The sequence below is a fragment of the Cavia porcellus genome, unplaced genomic scaffold, assembly GCF_034190915.1.
Source record: "Cavia porcellus strain 051 isolate PalLab524CR breed Dunkin Hartley unplaced genomic scaffold, mCavPor4.1 scaffold_2, whole genome shotgun sequence".
NCBI classification, from domain to species: Eukaryota; Metazoa; Chordata; class Mammalia; order Rodentia; family Caviidae; genus Cavia; species Cavia porcellus.
The window spans coordinates 9452519-9459377 of record NW_026947485.1 but is presented as its reverse complement, the minus strand read 5'-3'; the positions used below and the strand labels follow the sequence as shown (position 1 = coordinate 9459377).

At 39.4% G+C, this 6859-nt stretch overlaps 1 pseudogene; it reads left to right on the top strand.

The window, feature by feature from the left end:
• The first annotated feature begins 466 nt into the window (after window positions 1–466).
• Window positions 467–1808, top strand: LOC100723090 (alpha-enolase-like; annotated as a pseudogene).
• The last annotated feature ends 5051 nt before the right edge of the window (window positions 1809–6859 follow it).

Sequence of the window (6859 nt, the reverse complement as noted above, 5' to 3'; positions counted from 1 at the left end):
CAATAAAAATGTTTTTAAATGAGTACAATTTACTTGCTAAGAGAGAAGAGAAATTATAGAAAATATTCAAGTAAAACCAGAGAAAGTATAAAAAGGAGGAAAAATTTAAAAAATAAATCTACGTAGATCTTACACTTTTCACAAAAACTAATTCAAATTAGGTCATAAATGTAAAATGCAAAACTATAATGGTTCTAGAAGTTAGGAGAAAATCTTGGTGACTTTGATTTTGGTGATGAGTTTTCAGATATGAAAGAAACAAATGGGCTGTGTGTGTGTGTGTGTGTGTGTGTGTGCCCCTAGTACTGAACCCCTAGTACTAAACTCCCAGTATTGAGAAAAAACTGGTAAATTGAACTTCACTAAAATGAAAAACTTCTCACCTTGCCATATTAACATGCATCTGTCTCTGTAGCACCCTCTCCTGCCTTTGTGAGCCGAGAAATCCAGTTGTCAGAAACCCAGCATGTCTATTTTCAAGATACACACTTGAGAGATCTTTGACTCTCGTGGGAACCCCACTTTGAAGTTATCTCTACACCTCCAAGGTTCTCTTTTGAGCTGCTGTGCCCAATGGCACTTCCACTGGCATCTAAAAGGTCCTAGAGCTGCGTGACAATGACAAACCTTCTACATGGGCAAGGGTGTGCTAAAGGCTGTTGAGAGCATCAATAAAACTACTACATGTGCCCTGGTTAGCAAGAAACTGAATGTCATGGAGCAAGAGAAGATCAACAAGCTGAAGATGGAGAGGGGATGGAGAACAAATCCAAATTTAGGAGCAATGCCATCCTAAGGTGTCCCTCACTGTGTACAAGGCAGCTGCCCTGGGGAAGGAGGTGTCCTTAACCACCACACTACTGAACTGGCCAGCAATACCAAGGCCATCCTTCCAGTCCTTGCCTTCAACGTGATCAACTGCAGCTCACACACTGGCAACAAGCTGGCCATGCAGGAGTTCAAGATCCTGCCTGTGGGCGTGGTGAGCTTCAAAGAGGCTGTATGCCTTGGGGCCAAGGTCTACAAACCTGACAAATGTCACCAAGGAGAAGTGCAGCAGGGAGGCCACCAACATGAATGACAAAGGCAGCTTTGCTCCCAACATCCTGGAGAATAAGGAAGCCTTGGAGCTTCCTTATAGAATGTTATTCCTTTTAGAATGCTATTAGGAAGGCTGGTTACATGGACAAGGTAGTCATCGGCATATGTGGTCAGTGGCCACATATGAGTTTTTCAGGTCTGGAAAGTATGACTTGTCTGGAAAGTCAAGTCTCCCAACGACCCAGAAGATGCAGCATGCCTGACCAGCTGGCTGATCTCTACAAGTTCTTCCTCAGGGACTTCCCAATGGTGTCCATCAAGGACCAGCTTGACCAGGACAACTGGGGGACCTGGCAGAAGTTCACAGCCAGTACAAGCATTCAAGTGGTGGACAATGACCTTAGGGTGACCACCCTAAGCACATCACCAAGGCTCTGAACAAAGAGGACTGCAACTTCCTGCTGCTCAAAGTCAACCAGATTGGCTCAGTGACAGAGTTCTCACAGGTGTGTAAGCTGACTCAGTCCAATGGCTGGGGCACCATGGAGTCATACTGGCCTGGGAAGACAAAGGACACCTTTATCACTGGCCTGGTGGTGGGGCTCAGTACCTGGCAGATCAAGACTGTTGTGCCGTGCCAGTTCGAGTGCCTTGCCAAATACAACCAGATCCTCAGAGTCGAAGAGGTGCTGGGCAGCAAGGCCAACAGCTTCAGAAATTCCCTGGATAAGGAGGCTAAGGCAAGCAAGCACCCAGGCCCTCTGTAGTTAGGTCACCATGCCCACCACTACTTCTTCAGACACCAGTGGGACCACCCAGAGCCCATGACCCCAGCTCTGATCATCCTCCTTGTCATCTTATGTCCCACCGAGTCTGGAGCTATGTGTGACACCAGGCAAGGTTCCCAGTGGTTCTGTTGCAAAATAAATGCCCCAGTGCCTCATAGGGGGAAAAACAAAAAACTTCTGCCCCATGAAATGCACATTTTAAAAGCTGGAAAGATAAGAAAGAAAATAAGAAAACGAGCACTTTGTTTTAAAAATGAACAAAAAATTTGGCAAGCACCTCAGCAAAGATACACAAGTGCCCAATAAGCATTTACAAAGATGCTTCACATCATTATCAGGAACATATAAATTAAAACAATGAGATATCATTTCATGCCAATTAGAATGCCCGAAATCAACAACACCAAATACTAGTGGGGTTGCAAAACAACAGGAAATCTCATTCACTGCAGGTGAGAAGGCGTAACCACTTTAGAAGACAGCTTACCAGTTTCTTGCAAAACAATACACACTCTTAACATATGTGACCATTAATTGTGATAGGTCAGCCTGTCTGGATTAAGAAGCCCCTAACAGATCAGTAAAGCAAACTACTGAATGAGTCTGTGGGGGTGTGTCTAGATATGACTGCCATGCGGGCCAAAACCTGACTGTGGGTGGCACCATCCAACAGGCATTTAGCCTGGATGGAAGATTTGAATAGACACATCTAAGAATAGATATAGATAGAACACATACATATTAAAATATGCTTAAAATATTGTTATTAAGAAAGTGCAAGTTAAAACTATATACTACCAAACATGGTTTGAATGTCTAAAGTCCAAAAAAAATCTGACAACACTAAATACTGCTGAGGATATGGAACAACAAGGACATTCACTGTTGGTAGGACTGTAAAATGCTACATTTTAGAAGACAGTCCAGCAGTTTCTTACAAAATTAAAATAGTCTTAACTTATGATATGTAGTTGTGCTTCTAGGTATTTATCCAAGTTGGTTGAAAAATTATGCCCACACAAAAACCTGCATAGGAATGTTTATAGCAGTTTTATTCATAATTGCCAAAACCTGGAAGCAATTAAGGTGTCCTTCAGTAGGCGATGAATAAACAAGCTATGATACATCTCTACAATGGACTATTTTTTCAGCAATAAAAAGAAGTGAGCTATCACGCCACAGGAAAATACAGAGGAACTTCAGATGCATATTGGTAAGTAAAAGAGGCCTCTTGTTAAAAGGTGGTATACTATATGATTACAAATATGACATTTTGAACAATCAAAAGTAGAGTAAGAACAAAATTATCAACAGTTACCAGAGATTTAAGCGAAAACAGAAGGGATGAACAGATGAAGGGTAGGAGATACTTATGGTGGTGAAATTATTCTTTATTATAAGGTAATTGCAGGTGTGTGGTATGTGTTTGTCAAATTTCATTAAATTCTACAACACACAGAGTAACTTTTAACGTAGATAAACTTTCAAAATAAAAATAAAGTCAAAAGGAATTTTCATAGGAATATTGTATTTTAGTTAATACAGCTGTTGCCTATGGAAGTATCAGTTAACAATTCAGATACTACTCTATTTACTAAAATTGGAAAATCAAGAAAATGAATGGCAGGTTCATTCAATGGTGTGAGCCAGATTTCTTGCTATTGAAATAGAAATTTATAGATCACCAAGGGAAAGGAATCATAATGATCCTTGTAGTAATGGGGAAAATGAATCCTTGAACAAATGGCTCACCCTAGATCTGACACAGAAATATCTTATATGATAAGCCTGGAATATTTTATTGTGCTTTGACTCTACTAGCCTGAATGTAAAGAACAATATAAAAATTTCATATTTATAAAGTCATATTAAAGGAACAAAGAATCCAGCCAAAATACTCATATGGCCAAACATAAAGCACTGGTTTATAACTCAAAGTATAATACGAGTACCAATAAATTATTTACATCCATAATATGAATACATTATTGAATAAATTATCAAATCAGGAAGAACAGACAAATCTCTCACGCAGAAGGCCAAGTTAGGTGCCAGACACTCCACTCTAAAAGAAAGTAAGTCTAACTTCCCACCTGTAAGTGTGAGCTGCATGGTGACTTCTATGGGAAGTGGGGAGAAACAGTAAGTTTACACCAGATAGACCCGATAAACACTATTCAACCAGGTGGTCAAGGTCAAGAGCAACAGGCAAGAATCCTGTTGATAGTGTATACTCTTGAATATCAAAAACAATTATTTATAACCCTGTGCTTTTCTCCCAAACCCTAGCCCCGTGTGATCATAAGAGAAAAATCAGATCACTTCCAATAACAGGACATCAAATCACATACTTACAAAATTACTTATTTTTCTGATGTGCATCTCAGAAATTATGGCAACCAAGAGGAGCCTACGGAGACATGCCCACTGAATGTATTATAATAACCTGGATAGGATCCTAGAGTGGGAAAGGCACATAAGGTAAATTCAAGGAAATATGAATAAATAAATTTTAGTTAATATCAATATAGTCTCATTAAATATCGAAAATGTATTACATTAATATAGTTGATAATAGGAGAAATTATGTATGAGAAATATATAGGGACTCTCCATCCTTCTCTGTTCAATTTTCCTGTAAATCTAAAACTTTCCAAAATAGAATGTATTCATAAAAATAGATACGTGCCATTTTCCAGGCACCATACTTGGATCAATTCTACTGTTACTTTATCTTTATAACCAACCTGCAAGAAACACAATATTAGAAGTAAAAGATCAAGAATTTAATATACTGGCTGGGCATGGTGGTCATGCCTGTAATCTTAGCACTCCGTTAGGCTGAGGCAGGAGTAGCACCAGAAGTTTAAGACCAGCCTGTACTACATAGTGAGATTTAATATACCTTAGTTTGGTTACATATTCTATAGTCTTCTACTAGATCAGTATTTCTCAAAATATGTCCTCTGGACCACCAAGCCCATTAAGAATTCTTGGGGAGAGAAAAACCTTAGCAACTACTTTCAAGATAACTATATGCAATATATTAACTAGTGTTAATTTCATATTTCTTTTTTTTAATTTCTGTACCATTTTAACCTTTTTTTGTTTTTAAAATAAAAAAATAAAGAAAGAAATTGTTTACATGTTAGTATGTTTGAGTAATCTGTCGTAGAACTCCCTGACCCTCCTTAGGGATTCTTAATGAACATGAGGAAATACAATCAGTCCTTCGTATCCATAGATTCCGTATCTTCAAACTTAACTGCCAGGGACTGAAAATACATGGGAAAAAATTTTATCTGTATTGAATATTACAGACTTTTTCCCTTTTCATTATTCCCTAAAGAGTATAGTATGATGATTATTTACATAGCATTTACACAGTATTAGGTATTATAAATAATCTGGAAATGATTTAAAATAAATGGGAGGATGTGCTAAGGTTATATGCAGTTGCTACACCATTCTACACAAGAGGCATGAGCAGCAGGGGCATGTCTGTGTAAAGGTGGAACCAGGGCATGTCTGTGTAAAGGTGGAACCAGGGTGGATACAGGGGGGTGACTACGTAGAAATCCAGAAGTCCTACACAAAAGAAATCTACTTAACTGGGTAACATAGTTTTCAGCAGACTTACTTTGTACAGATCTATTTTCGACATGATTTTTGACTGCACTGGCCATGCTCCAGCAGCCTGCCTCTTGAGGATTCTGGTAGACTGTGACAGGGGCTGTGAGTCCATGTGTTCAAGGCCTGATGAGCTGACAATGTGTAGCAGATCCTATGGGTCAGTCTTCCAATAGCCACTCACCACATCTTCCCTTATAATATGGAAGTTAAGCTTGATAGCTGTGAATCAGCCAAAGCACTACAGTTTCCTTGTGTGATTAACTTCTAGCCAATGAGATAGATAAGTGAGGGCAACTGCTAAGCTGTATAAGGTGAGCCATCAATGGATTTACCAAGTACAGTATTCTCAGAAAGGGGCAAGTTCTCTTTCCCTCTTCCCTACATCTTCCTGCTTACTGTGGTTTATATGTGTAGCTGGGGCGCCAGCAGCTATACTGAGCCATGAAGCAGCACAGTGAGAATGTTGAAGCAGCCAAACAGGAAAAACCAAGATTCCTGAGACATGGAGATGCCATAGCAGTCCTAGACTTTCTACCCCCAGACTTGTTTTACAATAGAAAGACATGAAAGATACGTCTGTCTTGCTTAAACTGCTATTATGATTTTTAAATATAATTATATTGCATGATTTTGCTTGGTTGTTACAGGCAGCTGAAGTGACTCTTAATCAATATATAGTTTGATTTAAAATAAAGCAATCTAAAAAAATTCATTACAGTATTGATAATTTGGGATTGTTTAGGGTCCAGGAGGGAGATTGTTATTCCCCACTAATAACGGGCATGGCCTTTTAAGTAGGTCAATCTTCAGGAAGTATTCAAACACAGAAGCATCTCTGCCAAAGCTTGTATCATTTCCCAGTCAGACCTAGGTGCTCATCCATTCAATCACCATCACATCTTGAGGCACTCATTGCAACACAGTGTGTTGTGTGATAAATGTTGGTCCTCCAGTTATGAGTTTCACTACTTGATGAGAAAAGTTTAGACACTGTCTCATTTTAATCTCCGTGCCACAGGCCAGTAAAGCTCAAGAAATAGTTGGATGAATGAGACCATAAAGGATCTTGCCTAAAGGTTCCAATTGGATAAATAAACTTCCAACAGCAAGACAACAGGGTGATGGGTTTACATGCTCTTTCTAGATTCCAGTCTTTCCATTTGAAATAGTTTTCCATGTAGTGATTGCCTTTTTTCACACCTTATACGTAACCCAACTTAGAATAGTTAACTGTCCTTTGTTAAGTTATACCAACCCCTCTCCAGCTCCTTTGTCTCAGGTCTGATGCACAGGCCATTTGGATCAGGATAGAAAAGCATTATGACCCTTTGTAACTGGGTCCATCTTACCAGGTGACACAGGGCCATGAGGGGTGTAGCTTGGGCCTTGCCACATGG